We start from the raw sequence: 23,572 nt of genomic DNA on the forward strand, positions 1-23,572 counted from the left end.
CCCCCACCCCTCTCAGTGTAAAAAAATCTTACCATGCTCATCTCCATTCAACCTTCCCCCTCTCACCTTATTGCTATGTTGTCTAATGTGGTTATTTCCACACTAGGAAAAAGGCTCTGGCTGTCTACCCTATCTATGCTGCTCACAATTTTATCAAGTCTCCCCTCAATCTCCAATGTTTCAGGGAAAACATTCCAAACCTATCCAATCTCTCTCCGTAGCTGGGACCCTCTGATTACCAGAAGGTTCATCATTCTGCTGTGGGCGCTGTCCTGTGTGGTATGGCTGCCCAGCCTGTAGCTGTCTGTTTTTTCAACTTTTTAAAAATGTTTAGTTAGTTGAGTGTTTTGTTTTTAGGAGTTCTAGCCTTTTTTATGTGGGGGGTGGGAGGGGGGAAGGGGGAAACTGCTTTCAGGGTCCCTACCTGGTCGGAGAGGCAGTTTTTCTCCGGGCTGGACCATCGACCCGTCCTCGCGGCCTACCAGCGGGCCTGGAGCGGCGTTTCCTGTCGGGGGCCGCCCTGTACCTCGGCTTCAGCGGCGGCACAGCGCTGGAGCGCTATCGCGGAGCGGAGCGGGCGATGTCACCGCGGTGGAGCTCCGGTGAGCTGAAGACCGCCGAGAAAAACATCGCGGAGCTGCGGGTCTGTGGAGCGGTGGCGCTGAACTTAAACATCGCGGAGCCTGGGATCTATCGCCGAGATCGCCAGTTGTGGAGCTCCATCCGGCGCGGCCTTGTTGGCTTCGGAAGCCGCGGCCTCCAGTACGGAAGCGGCCGTTCCAGGTGTCCCAAGCCGCTGTGAGGATTCTCCCGACGCCGGAGCTACATCACCCGGCGAGAACGGCCTGGAACATCGGGCCTCCGTAGAGGCGACTGTGGAGGCTTCAATAGGCCCGACTATGGGTGAACTGGGGATGGGGACTGGACTTTGTGCCTTCCCCCACAGGGGGAACCATTGTGGGGGGATGTTTTTATGTTTATTGTTAAATCTCTTGAATGTTATGTCTAATCTTTATCTGTGTGCTGCATGGCAAGACAAATTTCACTACACCATTTGGTGTACGTGACAATAAACGTCCTTTGTCCTTGTCCTTTGTCCTTGTCTAAACCTCCACTGCATCCTCTCCAAGGCTTCCACATTCTTCCTTCCTGTAATGGGGGTGACCAGAACTGCACACAATACTCTAAATGCTGCCAAACCCAGAGTCCTATAGAGCTGCATCTTGACTTTGTGACTTATATTCAATGCCCCTGGTAGTGAAGGCAAGCATTACATTTGCCTTCTTACCACCCTATCTACTTGTGTTACCACTTTCAAGGTGCTATGACTTGGACTCTGCTCATCAATGCTGTTAAGGGTGTTGACATTAACTGTGTCCTCTCACATTCAATCTCCCAAAGTGCAACCCTTCACACTTGCCTGGGTTTAACTCCATCTGCCATTTCTCTGCCCATTTCTGCAGCTGATCTCTATCCTGATGTATCTTCTGACAGCATTCCTCACTGTCGGCAACTTTTTCAGTTTTGGATTCGTCAGCAATGTTACTCACCGACCCATCTACATTTACATCTAGGCCATTTATATATATCAGAAACAGCAAGAGGTCCCAACACAGATCTCCGCAGAATCCCACTGGTCACAGACCTCCAGCCAGAATATCTACCTTCCACTGCAACCCTCTGTCTTCTATGAATAAGCCAGTTCTCTATCTTGACGACCAAGTCATAGTGAATCGGTGCTTCTTCATCCATTCCTTGTATGTTTACATACTTGGCTAATAAAATGGGTTTAATTCAATTCTGGATCAGCCTACCATGTGGTACCTTGTCAAAAGCCATACCAAAATCCATGCATACAACATACCTGCCCTGCCTTCCTCAACCTCCTTTGTTATGCCCCTGTCCCACTTAGGAAACCTGAACGGAAACCTCTGGAGACTTTGCGCCCCACCCAAGGTTTCTGTGCGTTTCCCAGAGGTTGCAGGTGGTTGCCGGAGATTGCAGGTAGTGGAAGCAGGCAGGGAGACTGACAAAAACCTCCGGGAGGTTGCATTGTACAGACAATACACTTATGCAGGATGCAACCCGGGTCTTATAGAAGTTATATAGAATGTATATAGAAGAAACACGTTACATCTTAATTTTACCAATATGTTTAAAACATTTAGTAAAGCTCGCAGATGTCAACTATTTTTATGTGATCAGAAGTCAAGGACCAAAAACGTGTTATTGCTTAGTTTATTTTGCTTTAGTTTAGCACATCATGGTAACTCAGAGATTGGAGATAAAGGGCAAGGACAGTGAGAGGTTAAAGTTAGTAAAAACATGCATGCTAAGCAGCCAAAGATAAGAACTGAAATTGTAATAAAACGCTGCTTGAAATTATGGATCAGAGAACATTTGGAGAGTGGCCAAGCTGTACTATCTCTGAATGTTCCAGGCCCAGATTTGTGCAAATTAAAGGCTTCTCGTCTTCTTGAAGAATTATCCGTGTCTGTGTCATCTTATCTTTAATTTGAGTCTTGTAAACCACGACAGTCTCTGGCGCTGTGAGGCAGCAACTTGACCTCTGCACCACCGTGCCAACCTGGTCTTAGTTGCATGTGTGGAGTTATACCATTGAGCGATGGACTAGAGGAATTGGTGTATAATGCTGCCCTCTTGTGGCAGAACATCAAACTGTGTTGAAAACCATACACTTCCACTAGATATCAGACAGCAGGCATGATCCGTGCTGCAGCCAGTTACCTGACAGTGCACTGATCCACACTACCCCTTACCACATGTACAGCAATGTCCAGACACAGGGACCCACGCAGTCTGGAGCAACTTGACAGTGGGGACACCATGAGAATAGGTGGACCCACGCTGTCGAGGGCCATTGGGGAGCAAGGGGGGGCTTTGCAGAATGAGGGGGGCCATCGACTGCATTTCACTCCCACCATCCTCATCATTAAAAACCCTGTGCTTAGGGCAGAGGGTGGGGGGGGTGAAGATGTCCTGGTTGGGTTGCTCCTGGGCCTGGTCAAGTTGGCCATCCGCGAGTCAAGGCACCAGGCGGAAGAGGACTCTGCCCGTGCCGGCTACCTGCCCTTTTTACGTCCGTGCCCGGGTGGTGTTAGAGAGGGACTACACGCTGTCCACGGGCACCTTGGGGGGTTTCCTGCGGCGCTGGGCACCGCGGGGGGCTAAATGCATCCTTGACAAGAATGGTGATATACTGTGGAGTATTTCATAATATTTCTTGTATTATGGTGGTGGGTTTATTAGTATTGTTTGTATTGTTCATATTATTGTAACTAATTGATTACATTTAGTTTTGATTTAAATAAAGGAAGGCTGCTGAGAGACACCTGGTTGGTGTCCATCGAGAACGAAGGCCTGGATCGCCACTGCAAGGAAATATAGACCGTGTGATTTCATTTTTGTAACTCAGTTGCCTCCAGGAAAGTGGCGACACTTGTGTACTGCCTAGGTGAGGTCTGCTGTAGGATATTACCGGGTTGTACGCAAGAACAAAGCTTCTCATTGTGCCTAGGTACATGTGGACAACACAGTGTCATTGACACACTGAACCCTGAGGTACATCACTAGTCACAGGCCTCCAGTCCAAGGAGCAATTTCCACCATCACCCTCTGCTTCCTTCAATGGGGCCAATTTGCTATCCATTCATCTATCTCTCCTTGGATCCCATGCGATCTAAGGCACTTCCACATCATCGTCTATATCTCTCATTTCCCTTTCCCATGCCTTTTCAGTCTGAGGAAACAGAAAATAGGTGCAGGAGTAGGCCATTCGGCCCTTCGAACCTGCACAGCTATTCAATATGATCATGGCTGATCATCCAACTCAGTATCCTGTACCTGCCTTCTCTCCATATCCCCTGATCCCTTTAGCCACAAGGGCCAATTCTAACTCCCTCTTAAATATTGCCGATGAACTGGCCTCAACTACCTTCTGTTGCAGAGAATTCCAGATATTCACCACTCTCTGTGTGAAAAATGTTTTTCTCATATCGGTCCTAAAAGATTCTCCCCTTATCCTTAAACTGTGACCCCTTGTTCTGGACTTCCCCAACAACGGGAACAATCTTCCTGCATCTAGCCTATCCAACCCCTTAAGAATTTTGTAAGTTTCTATAAGATCCCCCCTCAATCTTCTAAATTCCAGCAAGTACAAGCCGAGTCTATCCAGTCTTTCTTCATATGAAAGTCCTGACATCCCAGGAATCAGTCTGGTGAACCTTCTCTGTACTCCCTCTATGGCAAGAATGTATTTACTCAGATTAGGAGACCAAAACTGTACGCAATACTGCAGGTGTGGTGTCACCAAGACCCTGTACAATTGCAGTAGAACCTCCCTGCTCCTATACTCAAATCCTTTTGCTATGAATGCTAACATACCATTCGCCTTCTTCACTGCCTGCTGCACCTGCATGCTCGGTGGTTCAATGGAGTTTAGTTTAGTTCAGAGATACAATGTGAAAACAAGCCTTCGGCCCACTGAGTCCGCCACCCTACTTTTAATACTTTAATGACTGGTGTACCATGACACCCAGGTCTCGTTGCATCTCCCCCTTTCCTAATTGGCCACCATTCAGATAATAGTCTACTTTCCTGTTTTTGCCACCAAAGTGGATAACCTCACATTTATCCACATTATACTGCATCTGCCATGCATTTGCCCACTCACCCAGCCTATCCAAGACACCTTGCAGCCTCCTAGCATCCTCCACACAGCTAACACTGCCCCCCAGCTTCGTGTCATCCGCAAACTTGTAGATGTTGCATTCAATTCTCTCGTCCAAATCATTAATATATAGTGTAAATAGCTGGGGTCCCTGACAGCGTGCAATGTGAAGCTGTTCATCGTACCTGACACATGACATTAATAAACATGAACTAACCTTGCACCAGCTTATTTCCTTTCAGTGACTGCTCGAGTAACTTGTTCAGTTTTGGTCTCCCTGCTATAGGAAGGATGTTGTCAAGCTGGAAATAGTGCAGGAAAGATTTACGTGGATGTTGCCAGGACTCGTAGGCCTTAGACACAGGGAGAGGTTGGGCAGCGTGGGACTTTACCCCTTGGAGTGCAGCAGGATGAGGGGTGATCTTATAGAGGTGTACAAAATCATGAGAGGAATAGATTGGGTAGATGCACAGAGTCTCAGCCCCCTATTGTACTCCCTGTACACACATGACTGTGTGGCTAGGTCCAGCTCCAACTCAATAATTAAGTTTGCTGATGACACTGTGATGGTGGGCCTGATCTCAGACAATGATGAGAAGGCCTACCGGGAGGAGGTGGCTGGTCTAGCACTCTGGTGCCAGGATAACAGCCTCGTCTTGAACATCAAAAGAACGAAGGAGCTGATCATGGACTTTAGGAGGGCACATCATCCGAGGACGTACACTCCATTGAGGATAAATGGGGATCCTGTGGATAGGGTGAACTGTTTTAAATATCTGGGAGTCCACATCTCCGAGGATATGATGTCCGAGGACATCACACGCCTCAGCACTCGTGAGTAAGGCAAGGCAGCACCTTTACCACCTCAGGCAATTGAGGAAATTCAGAGTGTCTCCGAGGATTCTCCAGTGCTTCTACGCAGCAGCGGTGGAAAGCATCTTGTCCGGAAATATTACCATCTGGTTTGGGAATTGCTCTGCCAAGGCCAAGAAGGCTCTGCAGAGAGTAGTGCGTTCGGCCGAACGCACTATGGGAACTTCACTTGCCCCCCTGCAGGAACTATACATCAGGAGGTGCAACTCCAGAGCCAACAATATCATGAGAGACCCCTTCCACCCCTGCAACGGACTGTTCCAGCTGCTACGGTCAGGCAAACGCCTCCGTTGCCATGCGGTGAGAACGGAGAGGTTGAGAAGGAGTTTCTTCCCAGAGGCAATTCGGACTGTAAATGCCTATCTCACTAGGGACTAACTCTACTGAACGTTTTTCCTTCCATTATTTATTATGTAAAAGAATATGTGTGTTATGATTGTGTTTATAGTTTGTTTGGTTGTTTGGTTGTTTGTCTTTTGCACAAAAGTCCGCGAGCATTGCCACTTTCATTTCACTGCACATCTCGTATGTGTATGTGACGAATAAACTTGACTTGACTTGACTTGACTCTCTTGCCCACAGCAGGAGAACTGAGAACCAGAGGACATGGTTTTAAAGTGAGGGGGGAAAGGTAACTTTTTTGCACAAAGGGTGGTGGAAATCTGGAATGAGCTGCTGGAGGAGGCAGTTGAGGCAACATTTAAGAAACATTGAGGGCTAAGGAGTGGTGTGTAAAATCATGAGAGATAGAGATAGGATGAATGCATCGTGAAGGAAGGAACTGCAGATGCTGGTTTAAACCGAAGAGGGACACAAAATGCTGGAGGAACTCAGCGGGACAGGCAGCATCTCTGGAGAGAAGGATTGGGTGACGTTTTGGGTCGAGACCCTTGTTCAGACTAATGAATGCATCTTCTATCCAGGGGAGGGGATTATGAACCAGAGCACAGAGATTTGTGTGAGGGGAAAGATTTAATAGCAACTTGAGGAGCAACTCATCACTCACGGGGTGGTGGGTGTATGAAACGAGCTGCCAGAAGAAGTACTTGGGGTGGGTACAATAACAACATTTAAGAGGCATTTGGACAGGTACATGGATTGGAGAGCCAACCTCAGGCAAATGGTTCTGGATTAGTTGGGACACCTGGGTCAGCATGGAAGAGATGGGCCGAAGGACCTGTTTCCATGCTGTATGTTTCTATATGAAGATGGACACCAAGTCCCTTTGTATGTCAGGCATCCCCTTCCTTCCTTAGTTACATAATACTCTGCCATCTCTTGGCCACATTCATCTTCCGTCTCAGTCAACCCATCTCCATCGCCTCGAAGCCTCTTTGCCTCAGAAGGTCATAAGTTCATAAGTGATAGGAGCAGAATTAGGCCATTCAACCCATCAAGTCTACTCCACCATTCAATCATGGCTGATTTATCTTTTCCTCTCAACCCCAATCTCCTGCCTTCTCCCCATAAACCCTAACACCCGTACTAATGAAGAATCTTTCTATCTCTGCCTTAAAATTATCTACTGACTTGGCCCCCTCAGCCTCCTGTGGCAATGAATTCCACAGCGCCTCTACTTCCTGAGAAGATTACGGAGAGTCGGTTTGTCAAGGAGGACTCTCTCTAACTTCTGCAGGTGCACAGTAGAGAGCATGCTGACCGGTTGCATCGTGGCTTGGTTCGGCAACTTGAGCGCCCTGGAGAGGAAAAGACTACAAAAAGTAGTAAACACTGCCCAGTCCATCATCGGCTCTGACCTTCCTTCCATCGAGGGGATTTATCGAAGTCGCTGCCTCAAAAAGGCTGGCAGCATCATCAAAGACCCACACCATCCTGGCCACACACTCATCTCCCTGCTACCTTCAGGTAGAAGGTACAGGAGCCTGAAGACTGCAACAACCAGGTTCAGGAATAGCTACTTCCCCACAGCCATCAGGCTATTAAACCTGGCTCGGACAAAACTCTGAACATTAATAACCCATTATTTGTTATTTGCACTTTATCAGTTTATTTATTCATGTGTTTTGTAGTCAATGCCTACTATGTTCTGTGTGCTGAAGCAAAGCAAGAATTTCATTGTCCTATCAGGGACACATGATAATAAACTTGAACTTGAACTTGAACTTGAGATTCACCACCCTCTGACTAAATAAATTCCTCCTCCTTTCTCCGTCCTTTAATTCTGAGGCTGTGGCCTCTAGTCCTAGACTCTCCCACTAGTGGAAACTGGCCTCCTCCTGACATCTTATGCCACCCCCCCTCCCCCGACCCCCCCCCCCCCCCCCCCCCCACCCCGAGCTCCCCAACACTGACACACATCACAATATTACAGGAATCCAAATCAGTTACTCCATTCAATCTATACTCAAATCTCCAAATATTTAGCTGGAGATTCAAGTTCAAATTCAAATCTCCAGCTAACTTTGAATTTAAACTCGAAAACCTAATTTAGCTTAGATTTAGTTTAAATTTCAAGCTTGAATATGACATTAGCTCCCAAATTGAAGGCCACTGATATGTATTGTGAGGAAGTGTGGAACAAGACCCACTGGTCGGCAGGCATGGTTCCAGCTCGGTGTCCAATCTCTCACAGAATTTACAATCTACGGTAACTTTGAGTTTACGATTATGATTTCTTTCCTTTGCCTCCTGTGGTCGATTGGGTTTTTGCACCAAGTCGTGGCCATCTATCGAATCTTGGAGCCAGATCACACACATCTGTGGCGCAGCGGTAGAGTTGCTGTCTCACAGCGCCAGAGGCCGGGGTTCGATCCGGACCACGGGCGCCATCTATACGGAATTTGTACCTTCTCCCCGTGACCTGCGTGGGTTTTCACTGGGTGCCCCGGTTTCCTCCCACTCTCCAAACCAAAGATGTGCAGGTTTGTAGGTTAATTGGTTTGGTAAAATTGTAAATTGTCCCTAGTATGTGGTGATAGTGTTAGTGTACGGGGATCGCTGGTTGGCGCGGACTTCCTGTGTCCGTGCTGGATCTCAAAACTAAACTAAACTAAGCTCCCACACTCTGGAATACTCTGCCGTAGTTCCGCTTTCCACCCCTGGGTGGCAGTGCGATACCAGGAAGAAGTCCGCGTTCACTCTGATTCTCCTTTGGCCTGAAACCTCTAACATCTGAACACTCCTGACCTATCAACGTTGAACAGAGAGATGGCGACACTAGGAACAGCAGATGCTGGTTTACTGAAAAAGGACATGACTGATCTATCTCTCCCTCTCAACCCCATTCTCCTGCCCTCTCCCCATAACCCCTGACACCCATACTAACGAAGAATCTATCTCTGCCTTAAAAATATCCACTGACTTGGCCTCCTCAGCCTTCTGTGGCAAGGAATTCCACAGATTCACCACCCTCTAGTTAAATACATTCCCCTCATTTCCTTCCTAGAGGAATATCCTTTAATTTTGAGGCTGTGGCCTCTGGTCCTAAACTCCCCAACTAGTGGAAACTGGCCTCCTCCTGACGTGGTGGAGAAAGTTCAGGTAGCATCTTTTGAGAACTTGGGTAGGTGACGTTTCGGGTTGGGTCCCTTCATCAGACATTGTAGGTGAAGGTGTAGGAAGGAACTGCAGTTTGCACCCAAGATAGACACAAAATACTGGGTAACTCACGGGTACAGGCATCATAGTCTGGGGAGAAGGAATGGGATGTTTCGGGTCAAGGAAAGAGGGTCTCGACCCTTCTTCTCTCCAGAGATTTGCCTGTCCTGAGTTTCTCCAGCGTTGTAGTCGTAGCTGGGGGTGAGAAGTCTTCAACAGAGTCGAAGGGGGAGGAAGGAGTTCAAGTTGATAGGTGGATAGTTGAAGGGGGTCTTAAGGTGGGGACATTTTTTCAAAGGGTCTAGGAAACTTGCAATGGGGGAGGGGAGTTGGGACAGTGTTTGTTAGTTAATGATCCCACTTGGGAGACCTCTTTGTGAGTTGTGACTATTCTCGTCTCATACTAGTGATATTGTCGACACACCAAGGCGAGGGGGAGGTCTTTGTAAATGTCTTCATGCTCGAGGAGTGAGGGGAGGCGTACTTTCGATGATCAGGACATTTCAAATTTGGCAATATGGAAAAAAAATAAAAATGAGTCGCAATGGAAAAATCGATACTTTTTTTTACTCGTACTGTCAGTTGTAGGAGGTCATAAAGTCGGCATGTTAGTCATAGGTAATCGAGGGTAGTCGAAGGTAGTTTTCATCATAGTCGAAGGGAGGTCGAAGGGAGGTCGAAAGAGGTCGTCTCGTCTTCACTCTCCAGTATTTGGTGTCCAATTTTCCCGAACTTAGTCGTAGCTAGTTGTAACTAGTCTTCAACATAGTCGAAGGAGGACAAAGGAGTTCTTCTACATAGTTGAAGGAGGTCTTCAACATGACATTTTTTCAAATCTTCTAAACTCGCCAATTAGGTCTCCCAAGTGGGACAGCCCCTTTAGTTAATGATCTAAAACTGGAGAATTCTTTGTGATAGTTAATTCTCGTCTGTGATAGTGATTTTGAGGACCAAGGCGAGGGGTAAATCAATGTCAGTAGCTAGAGTGAGGGACCCAAACAGTACCCATGAGTCGACATTTCAAATCTGGCACAGAATAAAAAAATGATATGATAGGATTCAATCACGTACTGTCAGAGGAGGAAAAAGTCTTTTGGCCCAGGTGGCGTCATGAACAATGGCTCAGAATAGTCTGCGGGCCGGACGATCGAGAGTGTCGGTGGGGGGACCGGTCTGGAGGCGGGCTTTTCTTTTCATGCAGGCGGCACGGACCACGGTCTGAAGAAGGGTCTCAACCCATTCTTTCTCTCCAGTGATGCTGCCTGTCCCGCTGAGTTACTACAGCATTTTGTATCCGGCATACTGTATTGTTACATGTGCCATGCTACATGTTTTGTGTACAACCTTGTAAAATCCTATAGCAAACATCACCCAGACAGTACCCAAGAGTCGCCATGTATCTTACACAGACAAAATGATATATAGTTCACGCGCGCAACAAAAGCTGTGCCCAGTGTTCACGCTGTAGCTCAGAATAGTGAAAGGCCTGGATAGAGTGGGTGTGGAGAGGATGTTTCCACTAGTGGGAGAGTCCAGGACCAGAGGCCACAGTCTCAGAATGGCGGACGTTACTTCCGGTGGGCCGATTAGGCCTAATTCTTTAGTCAGAGGGTGGTGAATCTGTGGAGTTCTTTGACCAGATGGCTGTGGAGGCTTGAGTAAATGGATATTAGGAAGGGAGAGATAGATAGATTCTTGATTAGTAAAGGTGTCCGGGGGGGGGGGGAGAAGGCAGGAGAATTGGGTTACCGGAGGGAGAGATTGAATGGCGGACGCGACTTATGGGCCGAGCCCGCCTAATTCTATTGGCCCAGACCCAGACCGGGACCGTACATCACCCGGCGCGGCTTCATGGCCGCGGGACTCACCATCCCCCGCCGGGGGCTCCAACTTTGTACTTTCCGACCGGGAGCGGGACCGTAAATCGCCCCGCGCGGCCTAAAATGGCCGTGGGACTTATCATCACCTGCCTGGGGCTTGGACATCGGGACAGAAATTGAGAGCAGGGGAGAGAAAAGACTTTGCCTTCCATCACAGTGAGTTCACTGTGATGAATGTTTGTGTGAATTTAATTGTGTGTATGTCTGTAGGACATTGTCTTTGTTTGTATGGCTGTGTAAACAAAATTTCGTTTGAGTTTCACTGGGGCTCAAATGACAATAAATTTGTTTTGTATTGTTGTATTGGAATGGCTTTGTCAATGGCGTTGTCACAGAGGTTTGGGGCGGCACGGTGTCACGGCAGGACAGTTGCTGACTTACTGCACCAGAGCTCCCGGTTCGATTCTGACGACGGGTGCTGTCTGTACGGAGTTTGTACGTTCTCCCCGTAACCTGCGTGGGTTTTCTCCGGGTGCTCCGGTTTCCTCCCACACTCCAAAGACGTGCAGGATTGTAGGTTAATTGGCTTCGGTAATAAAAAATTGTAAATTGTCCGCAGCGTGTAGTTAGTGTACGTGTGCGGGAATCATTGGTTGGTACGGAATCGATGGGCCGAAAGGCCAGTTTCCCAACTAAAGTAAGGTAGAGTTCATCAACAAGGATGACTTGAAGTCGAGTGTAGGTGTCTTGCTGGTGGGTCCTTTCTCTGGTTGTCGAGATGGTTGAACAGACCATCCCTGGGGCTACACACTGTGTGGGGATGTGCAAGAGATACGACCATCCAAGTGGACTCCCAGGACAAGAAGTCACAGCTTAAGGATAAAGGGGAAATCCTTTAAGACCGAGATGAGAAAAACATTTTTCACACAGAGAGTGGTGAATCTCTGGAACTCTCTGCCACAGAGGGCAGTCGAGGCCACAGTTCATTAGCTATATTTAAGAGGGAGTTAGATGTGGCCCTTGTGGCTAAAGGGATCAGGGGGTATGGAGAGAAGGCAGGTACGGGATACTGAGTTGGATGATCAGCCATGATCATATTGAATGGCGGTGCAGGCTCGAAGGGCCGAATGGCCTACTCCTGCACCTATTTTCTATGTTTCTATGTATCTGTGTAAAGTGGGGAGACTGGTGAAACCACCACACAGTCCTTGACAGAGACAGACCCAGATCCAAGGGCATGGACTCAGGCTGGATTTACGTATAAGCTTCATAGGCTGATTGGGAGGGGCCTCACAAGTGGAATAGGCCAGTGCCTCTCTTCATCTAAATCCGGCCCTGCATGGTCTCCACCACCATGGGGAAGTCTCCCCCTCCTTCAGCCTTCTTTCAACTTCTTTAGTTTAGTTTAGAGATTCAGAGCGGAAACAGGCCCTTCGGCCCACCCATGTGCTGGCTCCTCCTCTCTCCCAGCATAAGCCCCTTCCCGCAAAGTCTCCAGAGGTTTCCGTTCAGGTTTCCTAAGTGGGACAGGGGCATTAGGTTATCTCTGGGCGTTCCGGCTTCCTCCTGTCCTCCAAAGACGTACAGGTTTGTAGGTTAATTGGCTTGGTAAAATTGTAAATTGTCCCTACTCTGGCTTCAACTCTGATCAAGAAGGCTCACCAGCGCCTCTTCTTCCTGAGGAGACTGAAGAAGGTCCATCTGTCTCCTCAGATCCTGGTGAACTTCTACCGCTGCACCATCGAGAGCATCCTTACCAACTGCATCACAGTATGGTATGGCAACTGCTCTGTCTCCGACCGGAAGGCATTGCAAAGGGTGGGAAAATTGCCCAACGCATCGCCGGTTCTCGCTCCCCTCCATTGAGTCTGTCCAAAGCAAGCGCTGTCTCTCAGCATCGCCAAGGACTGCTCTCACCCCCAACCATGGACTGTTTACCCTCCTACCATCCCTACAGGTCTCTCTTTGCCGAACCACAGGTCGAGGAACCAATCCTGTTCTACTCAACAACATCGGTGACTGCCAATCACTTTAATTTTATTATTTTATTCAAATCATTTGCTATGTCGCTCTTCCAGGGAGATGCTAAATGCATTTCGTTGTCTCTGTACTGTACACTGACAATGACAATTAAAATTGAATCTGAATCTGAATCTGAATCTACTGTGTAGGATTGTGTTAATATGCGGGAATCGTTAGTCGAAGTGAACACGATGGGCCGAAGGGCCTGTTTCTGTCATGGGATAGACTGAAACTGAGACTGAAGTCCCCCACACCTGGCTGAAATAAGATTACAAGGAGATCGGAGCAGCTCCCACCAGCAAGTATTAAACCCTGCTACGTTTTTAATTGAACGTTGCACAAGTTTTTCGGATGCAGACACAATCAAACCCAGTCTGGAGTTCCCAGTTGTCCCAATCCTGAATCAATTAACAAAACCGCCGCCTAATTGATGCCCCAAGTGTCAGAATCTCAGCAATCCCAAAACGTTACAACGATCAAATTGTAACAAGCTGTTCGAAGCACGCATGTGTAGGGCACATGATGCTAAATGCTCATCAGCTGCTGCCTGAGAGAAACTAAGCGTGTGCGAACATTGAAGATAGCACAGGGACTGGTAGTAAGGAAGGCAAACACCTTGCTTCAATGTCTGCAGTCGGTGGTAGCCAGTGCCATCTTCTTGGCTGCCGGGTGCTGGGCGAAAGACACGGACACCAACAGGATCAACAAACTCATCAGGAAGGCCGGCTCTGCCCTGGGGGCGGAGTTGGAGTTGGAGTTGGAGTTGGAGTTGGGTTCACGGGAGGTTGGTCTTGGAGGGGAGGATGCTCCTCAAACTGCGGAGCATCCTGGACAATACAGCTCACCCCCTCCGTGACACACTGGTCAACCTGAGGAGCACCTTCAGCAACAGACTGGTTCCACCAAGATGCAGCACAGAACGCCACAGGAGATCCTTCTTCCCTGTGGCTATCAAAGTGTACAACTCCTTCCCCCTTCTGTCGTGGGGTAGACTGAGACTGAGACTGATTACCCCCTCCCCAATCTTTGCACATCCCCAATCCCTTTCCACTTGTCACTTTAATTTCCTGCTTCATGTATCTTGTTGTGTTTCATGACTGTTGGCAGATCAATGGAATAAATAATGTTCTATCGTACTGTATCGTAACATTTATTTTAATAAATCAGAGAACCAATTTAGTATACAATTTTGGTCGCCTAATTATAGGAAGGATGTCAACAAAATAGAGAGAGTACAGAGGAGATTTACTAGAATGTTGCCTGGGTTTCAGCAACTAAGTTACAGAGAAAGGTTGAACAAGTTAGGGCTTTATTCTTTGGAGCGCAGAAGGTTAAGGGGGGACTTGATAGAGGTCTTTAAAATGATGAGAGGGATAGGCAGGGATAAGCTTTTCCCACTGAGAGTAGGGAAGATTCAAACAAGAGGACATGACTTGAGAATTAAGGGACAGTAGTTTAGGGCTAACATGAGGGGGAACTTCTTTACTCAGAGAGTGGTGGCTGTGTGGAATGAGCTTCCAGTGAAGGTGGTGGAGGCAGGTTCGATTTTATCATTTAAAAATAAATCGGATAGTTATATGGATGGGAAAGGAATGGAGGGTTATGGTCTGAGTGCAGGTAGATGGGACTAGGGGAGAATACGTGTTCGGCACAGACTAGAAGGGCCGAGATGGCCTGTTTCTGTGCTGTAATTGTTATATGGTTATATGGTTAATAACACAATGCTGTCAGGCAGCAACTCTACTGCTGTGCCACCATGCCATCCAGTGTTCAAACAGTGGCTCCGAATGCTAGAGTGTTGCTTCTTAGCTGGGTCATAGGGAATGATCCTAGGAATGAGTGGGTTAACATATGATGAGCATTTGACGGCACTGGGCCTGTACCCGCTGGAGTTTAGAAGAATGAGGGGGGACGTCATTGAAACTTACCAGAGAGTGAAAGGCCTGGATAGAGTGGATATGGAGAGGATGTTTCCACTAGTGGGAGAGTCTAGGACCAAAGGTCCTAGCCTCAGGATTGAAGGACGTTCCTTTAGGAAAGAGATGAGGAGGAATGTCTTCAACCAGGGGGTGGTCAATATTGAGCTTGTCCTTCTCTATTGTCAGAGTGAGGCCCAGCGCAAATTGGAGGAACAGCACCTCATATTTCACTTGGGCAGCTTACACCCCTGTGGTATGAACATTGACCTCTAACTTCAAGTATCCCTTGCTTTCCCTCTCTCTCTCTATCCTTACCCCTTCCTAGTTCTCCGACTAGTTTCACTGCCCCCTCGATTACATTTTATCTCTGCATGCTTCATTGTCAACTTCTCCTAGCTAATAACAATCAATTCTACATTTTCCTTGATCCACGTCCCCTTTGATGTCTCGTTTTCACACCTTACCCTTCCTTATCTCTGTGTCTCCCTCTCCCCTCACTCTCAATCTGATGAAGGGTTTAAGAAGGAACTGCAGATGCTGGAAAATTGAAGGTAGCCAAAAGTGCGGGAGAAACTCAGCGGGTGCAGCAGCATCTATGGAGCGAATGAAATAGGCAACGTTTCAGGCCAAAACCCTTCTTCAGGTCTTGACCTGAAACATCACCCATTTCTTCTATCCAGAGATGCTGCCTATTCTGTTTGGGTCGAGACCCTTCTTCGGACTAAGAGTCAAGTTAAAGGGAAATTAAAGATGTAGACAGTGATATAGAGAGATATAGAACAAATATGAATAATGATGATCAAGGAAAGGTGGAGCCCACAATGGGCCATTGTTGGCTATGGGGAAGGTGATAACGAGTTATACAGACAGGGAAACTCAACAGGACAACAGTGAAACTAGTACAATGACTAGGGTGTGGGAGGAATGGAGGGAGAGCGGATGCAAGTTTTACATGAAGTTAGAGAGGTCAATGTTCATACCGCTGGGGTGTAAGCTGCCTAAGCGAAATATGAGGTGTTGGTCCTTTAATTTGCGTTGGGCCTCACTCTGGTAATGGAGGAGGCCCAGGACAGAAAGGTCAGCGTGGGAATCTGTTTAGCAACCGGGAATTCATGTAGGCCAAGGCTTAGCTGGTATCTGACTCCACCACCACCCCTGGCAGTGTGTTCCAGACAACAGCCACCCTCTGTGTGATAAATGTGCCCCGCACTTCTCCTTTAAACTTCCCCCACTTACCTTAAAGCAACACCCTCCAGTCTTTGATATTTCCACCCCGGGAACAAGGTTCCGAATATCTATCCAATCTCAATGGTTCAATGGTGCTTTATTCAGTATTGAGTATTCAGTATTCAATATTTCTTTAAAATCATTTTCACTGAGTACCACAGAGGAAGTACTCTGTAAACTATTGTACCCCTAAACTTTTCGCATACACAGAGGAAACGAAAAAACATTGCTCGATCAGTTTCCATTCAGTGTAGTTAATAAAAAAGAATAAATACGTAGAGCTTTAAAAACAAATTAAAATTACCATGTCTAAAAACAGAAAGTAAACATAGAAACATAGAAATTAGGTGTAGGAGTAGGCCATTCGGCCCTTCGAGCCTGCACCGCCATTCAATATGATCATGGCTGAGTAGGCCTAAAAGTAGGCCTAAAAGTAGGCCTAAAATTTACAATAGAATAAAACCAGACATTCTGACTGACAGTGGCTTTACTTTGACAGGTGCCTAACTGGCAAAGTATGGATGAGGTTGAATGTGTTGTTGAACGATATTTAGGGTGGGGACAAAGTCCGTTAATCAGTCTTATTGCCTGTGGGAAGAAGGTGTGGAGCATCCTGCTGGTTTTGCAGCTGATGCTCCTGTATCTCTTCCCAGATGGCAGAATGGAGGAGATGTGGTGTGATGGGTGGTGGGGGGTTCCTGGATAGAAACATAGAAACATAGAAATTAGGTGCAGGAGTAGGCCATTCGGCCCTTCGAGCCTGCACCGCCATTCAATATGATCATGGCTGATCATCCAACTCAGTATCCCGTACCTGCCTTCTCTCCATACCCCCTGATCCCCTTTGCCACAAGGGCCACATCTAACTCCCTCTTAAATATAGCCAATGACCTGGCCTCAACTACCCTCTGTGGCAGAGAATTTCACAGATTAACCACTCTCTGTGTAAGTTTTTCTCATCTCTGTCCTAAATGATTTCCCCCTTATCCTTAAACCGTGACCCCTTGTTCTGGACTTCCCCAACATCGGGAACAATCTTCCTGCATCTAGCCTGTCCAACCCCTTAAGAATTTTGTAAGTTTCTATAAGATCCCCCCTCAATCTCCTAAATTCTAGAGAGTATAAACCAAGTCTGATGATGATGGAGATGGCTCTGCTGATGCTCCGCTTCTTGTAGATCTCCAACAAGAAAGGGAGTGGGCACCAAGGATCCTGCTGGCGATCTTCACTATCCTGTTGAGTAGATATTGTTCGTAAGCCTTGCAGCTCCCGAACCAGGAAGTGATGTCAGAGCTGCACAGTGAATTTCCTTTTGCAGATTTACATAAGCGGGGGCCACCATGTTTTGGCGCCATTTCCAAAGTCCAATGTCCGTTTGTCCAAAGAGCTTTATCAGTAGATTCCACACATCCCGGTCCCGATTTTTCAACTCCGTTTTGCCTCAGGAATATCTTCATCCCATGATTATCATTGGACAGGGGAATGTCAGGATTACAGTCCCCATTAAAAAAAACTCCTCAAACAAGTGTGACATGAATTCACAGTAACATAGGACGTGGAGACAGTGTTTGCACTAGTGGGAGAGTCTGGAACTAGTGGCCATAGCCTCAGAATAAAAGGACGTACCTTTAGTCAGAGGGTGGTGAATCTGTGGAATTCATTGCCACACACGGCTGTGGAGGTTGAATCATAGAGTTATACAGTGTGGAAACAGGCCCTTTGGCCCAACTCACCCACACCGGCCAACAATGTCCCAGCTACACTAGTCCCACTTGCCTGCGCTTGGTCCATATCCCTCAAAACCTGTCCTATCCATGTACCTGTCCAACTGTTTCTTAAATGATGGGATAGTCCCAGCCTCAACTACCTCTTCATGATCTGTGTGAAAAAGTTACCCCTCGGATTCCTATTAAATCTTTTCCCCTTCACCTTGAACCTATGTCCTCTGGTCCTCGATTCCCTTAGTCTGGGTAAAAGACTCTGTGCATCTACCCGATCTATTCCACTCATGATTTTGTATACCTCTATAAGATCTGCCCTCATCCTCCGATGCTCCATGGAATAGAGACCCAGCCTGCTCAACCTCTCCCTGTAGCTCACACCCTCTAGTCCTGGCAAAATCCTCGAAAAAAATTTCTGAACCCATTCAAGCTTGACAATATCTTTCTTATAACATCGCGCGCAGAACTGAACACAATATTCTAAATGCGGTCTCACCAACGTCTTATACAACTGCAACATGACCTCCCAACTTCTATACTCTATACTCTAACTGATGAAGGGAAAAGTGCCAAAAGCCTTTTGGACCACCTTATCTACCTGCGACTCGACCTTCCTGGAACCATGCACCTGTACTCCTAGATCCCTCTGCTCTACAACACTACCCAGAGGCCGACCATTTACTGTGTAAGTCCTGCCTTTGTTCGACGTCTCAAAATGCAATATTTCACACTTCTCTGTATTCAATTCCATCAACCATTCCTCCGCCGAACTGGCCAATCGATCCAGATCCTGCTGCAATCATTCACAACCATCTTCACTATCTGCAAAACCACTCACTTTTGTATCATCAATAAACTTGCTAATCTTGCCCTGTATGTTCTCATCCAAATCACTGATGTAGATGACAAACAGTAACGGGCCCAGCACCGAACCCTGATGCACACCGGGATATTTTTAATGGATATTTTTAATCTGAAATGTGGTCTCGACCTGAAATGTCACCTATTCCTTTTCTCCAGACGTCCCTCTCTTGCTGTGTCTTTCAGAGTCTGCTGGACCGTACACCCAGGTCTTCCCTTGCTCCAGTGAAATTAAACCTGACTGACCCCTGAACACTGAGTCAATATTCCACCCACCCAGTCTAGCCTGTGCTTGGTGTGGCAGGGGGTGTGGGGGGGGAGGTTGGTACAATAGGCAGGGGGGTGGGGGGAGAGGGGGAATGGAAGCAATTCCAGCATGCACATCTGCCTGAAGCCACTTTGTGGTTGAGATGGGTCCTGCCCTGGGCTGTGTGAAGGTTGTAAGGGGAAGCAGACAGCTGCTAGCAGTCAGGGAAAGGAAGCCTCCTTGCCGCAGTCAACAGCCTGTGGTCCAGACCACCCTTGCTGATCGAGGTCGCCAACAAGCAAAGACGATTTGTACACGAACTAAGCAAGGAGCCTTTTAGTTTAAGGTACACAAAAATGCTGGAGAGACTCAGTGGGTGCAGCAGCATCTATGGAGCGAAGGGGATAGGCAACTGGAGATACGACACGGAAACAGGCCCTTCGGCCCACAGAGTCCGTGCCGACCAGCGATCCCCGCACACTAGCACTATCCTACACACACACACACATTAGGGACAATTTATAATTTTCACCGAAGCCAAATTAACCATCAAACCTTTATATCTTTGGAGTGTGGGAGCACCCACTGGATATCAAACTCAACAAAGCAGCCAGCATCATCAGAGACCCACACCACCCAGGCCACGCTCTCATTTCACTCCTGCCATCGGGAAGAAGGTACAGGAGTCTAAAAGCTGTAACGTCCAGGTTCAGGAACAGCTTCTACCCTGCAACCTTCAAGCTCTTTAACACTGCACAACACAAACTAAACTCTGAACTAAGGACTGTCTTGATTACACCAGGTACTTGGCACTTTTGTTGCGTTTTGCACTAAAATTGTGTTTTATTTCATTTATTGAACATTTTTTTCATTTGTGTAGGAATGAACAGCAGATGCTGTTTTAGACTGAAGATAGGCAGAAAATGCGGTGGACAGGCAATATTAAGTGTTTGGACACGCTGGAGGCAAGAAACATGTTCTCGATGTTGGGGGAGTCCAGAACCAGGGGCCACAGTTTAAGAATAAGGAGTAAGCCATTTAGAAGGGAGATGAGGAAACACTTTTTCACACAGAGAGTTGTGAGTCTGTGGAATTCTCTGCCTCAGAGGGCGGTGGAGGCCGGTTCTCTGGATGCTTTCAAGAGAGAGCTAGATAGGGCTCTTGAAGATAGCGGAATCAGGGGATATGGGGAGAAGGCAGGAACGGGGTACTGATTGTGGATGATCAGCCATGATCAAATTGATTGGCGATGCTGGCTCGTAGGGCCGAATGGCCTACTACTGTACCTATTGTCTGTAGCGGCAAATGTTCATATCGTTCAGGAAATTAGCACCCTAGCCGCTAAATGGATGAGCATGGTTGAAGGGGGTGTCTTTGAAACGCATGCGAGATCACTCACAGAGACCTTCAGAGCTTCTTCACAGATAAGTCTTTGAAAACAAAGACTTTAGATGAATAAATGCTTTATTGTTGATAGAAAACGGTAAGATACATCCAAACATCTTCCGACATTACTGCAATCTTCAGCGAACCCCAGCTTATTACTTTAAACATCAGAAAACTCCTCGTGTCTCCGTTACACTTCAATGATCTCCTTTAGACTTCACATGATCCAGCATGGTCGAAGGGTTAACCTTCCCCCATCGTCTCTCTGTAAAAATTAAACTTCTGCGCAAGCATCTTAGCTTCAAACACGCCTAAACACACGTCATAAATCCCACCCACAATATAACAGGAAGTCTGAAATTTAAAGGCACATGCCATCATCAATGAAAAGCAAAACAGGCCAAATGGCCACGACATTGTCTATTGTCCATTTGTATCTCTGGAGAAAAGGAATGGGTGACGTTTCGGGTCAAGACCGAACGTTACCTATACCTTTTCAGGTCACGTTGGCGCAGTGGTAGAGTTGCTGCCTTGCAATGGTTACAGCACCAGTGACCCGGGTTCGATCCTGACTACAGATGCTGTTTGTACAGGGTTTGTTCTCCCCGTAGGTTCAGATGGCGCCCGTGACTACATGGGTTTTCTTCGGTTTCCTCCAACACTCCAAAGACATACAGGTTTGAAGGTTAATTGGCTTGGTGTACTTGTAAATTGTCCCTAGTGTGTGTAGGATAGTGTTCGTGTGCGGATATCACTGGTCAGTGTGGGCCTAAGGGCCTGTTTCCGCGCTGTATCTCTGAACTAAACTAACTCTGAAGTCTGAAGCAGGGTCTTGACTCGAAATGTCACCTAAACCTTTTCTCCAGAGATGCTGCCTGACCCACTGAGGTACTCCAGCATTTTGTGTCAATCTCCGTTTTCTTTTGTTTGTTATGTTATCTATGAGTGCTGTGTTTACAAACCTCGGGTGCTGCTGTATGTAAGAATTTAATTGTTCTGTTTTGCGACATATGGCAATTAAACGCTCTTGACTCTTAATTCACAATCTTGTACATCTTCATAACATCACCCCTGCCACCTATGTTCCAGCGTTTGAAGTCCAGGCCTATCTAACCTCTCCCTATAACTCAAGCCTGCAAGCCAAACTGGTGAATGTCAGGCAACCTTTCTAGCTTAGTTACATCATTCCTTCTGACTCAAGGATGGAGCCGGGGGGCTGCAGTTAATGAAGACTCACCGGGCCAGCCTCAGCCCCGTATAACGGGAGGCCTAGGCTGCTGTTTAGATTCATAGATTCATAGACAATATGTGCAGGAGTAGGCCATTACCCCCTTCGAGCCTGCACCACCGTTCAATATGATCATGGCTGATCATCCAACTCAGTATCCCATCCCTGCCTTCGCTCCATACCCCGTGATCCCTTTAGCCACAAGGGCCACATCTAACTCCCTCTTAAATATAGCCAATGAACTGTGGCCTCAACTACCATCTGCGGCAGAGAGTTCCAGAGATTCACCACTCTCTGTGTGAAAAATGTTTTTCTCATCTCGGTCCCAAAGGATTTCCCCCTTATCCTTAAACTGTGACCCTTTGTTCTGGACTTCCCCAACATCGGGAACATTCTTCCTGCATCTAGCCTGTCCAACCCCTTAAGAATTTTGTAAGTTTCTATAAGATCCCCCCTCTCAATCTTCTAAATTCTAGCCAGTACAACCCGTTTAGTTATTTACTAAGATCATCTGTCATGAAGATGATGGGATTACTGAATGTGGTTTCTATATGATCCCCCCTCAATCTTCTAAATTCTAGCGAGTACAAGCCGTCCTGTTCTGAAGAAGGACCTGGTGGGCTGTAGACTGTAGGGGGAAGCTCGGCCACAAAGACCAGAGAAGCGAGGGTGAGGAGCCGGTGATGACGACAGATGCGAGGAGGGGTCTGTAGGAGAGGGGCCGGGTTAATGCCTCCAGCACCTCCAAGATCATGTGATAGGAGCAGTACTGGGCCATTTGGCCCAGTTCGTCTGTTACACCATTCAATCATGGCTGATCTATCTCTCAACCCAATTCTACCTTAGAAGGTTCAGAAGTTCGACATGTCCCCAACAACTCTCACCAACTTCTACAGATGCATCGCAGAAAGCATTTTATCGGGACGCATCACAGCACGGTTTGGGAACAGCTCCATCCAAGACCGCAAGGAATTGCAGAGAATTGTGGACGCAGCCCAGACCATCACACACACAAACCAACCTCCCTTCCATTGACTCCATCTACACCTCATGCTGCCTCGGCAAGGCCAGCAGCATCATCAAAGACCAGTCTCACCCCAGTCACTCCCTCTTCTCCCCTCTCCCATCAGACAAGAGGTACAGAAGTGTGAAAACGCACACCTCCAGATTCAGGAACAGTTTCTTCCCAGCTGTTATCAAGCAACTGAATCATCCTACCACAACCAGAGAGCAGAGCTGAACTACTATCTATCTCTTTGGAGACCCTCGGACAATCCTTGATCGGACTTGCTGGCTTTACCTTGCACTAAAATGTATTCCCTTATCATGTATCTACAGTATACACAGTAAATGGATCGATTGTAATCATGCATTGTCTTTCCGCTGACTGGTTAGCATGCAACAAAAGCTTTTCAGAGTCAGAATCAGAATAACGTTTATTGTCATTTGAACCTAAATTCAAACGAAATTAAGTCTCTGCAGTCATACAAACATGAAAAAGCCAAGGCACACAATTAACACAAATTACATAGACATCCATCACAGTGAATCTCCAAACCCCTCCTCACTGTGATGGAAGGCAAAGTCTTGTCTCTCCCCTGTTGTTTATTCTTCCCCCGATGTTAAAGCCCCCGGTGGGTGATGGTAAGTCCGTTAAGGCCGCGCCGGGCGATGTAAGGCCCCGCTCCGGGTTGTTTTAACCCCGTGATCCGGGCGGACAAAGTTGCCGTTGCGGGAGCTCCGAAAGACGGTCTCCCACTCGGGACCCGTGAGCTCCCGATGTCACTGTCCACCGGGCCTGCGGCCAGAGCCTCCGAAGCTCCGAAGCCGGGCCGCAGCAGCGCGCCACCACAGCTCTCCACGCTCCGAAGTCGACCAGCTCCACGATGTCAGATCCGCAGGCTCCGCGACTGGAGCCCCGGGTCGACTCCGGCTGGTGGCCGCTCCACTGTGCTAGGCCCCAATGACCAAAACATATCTTAACAAGACAAAAAGAAAAAACAGACGGACGAACTGCAGA

The sequence above is a fragment of the Leucoraja erinacea genome, chromosome 39, assembly GCF_028641065.1.
Source record: "Leucoraja erinacea ecotype New England chromosome 39, Leri_hhj_1, whole genome shotgun sequence".
Taxonomy (NCBI): domain Eukaryota; kingdom Metazoa; phylum Chordata; class Chondrichthyes; order Rajiformes; family Rajidae; genus Leucoraja; species Leucoraja erinaceus.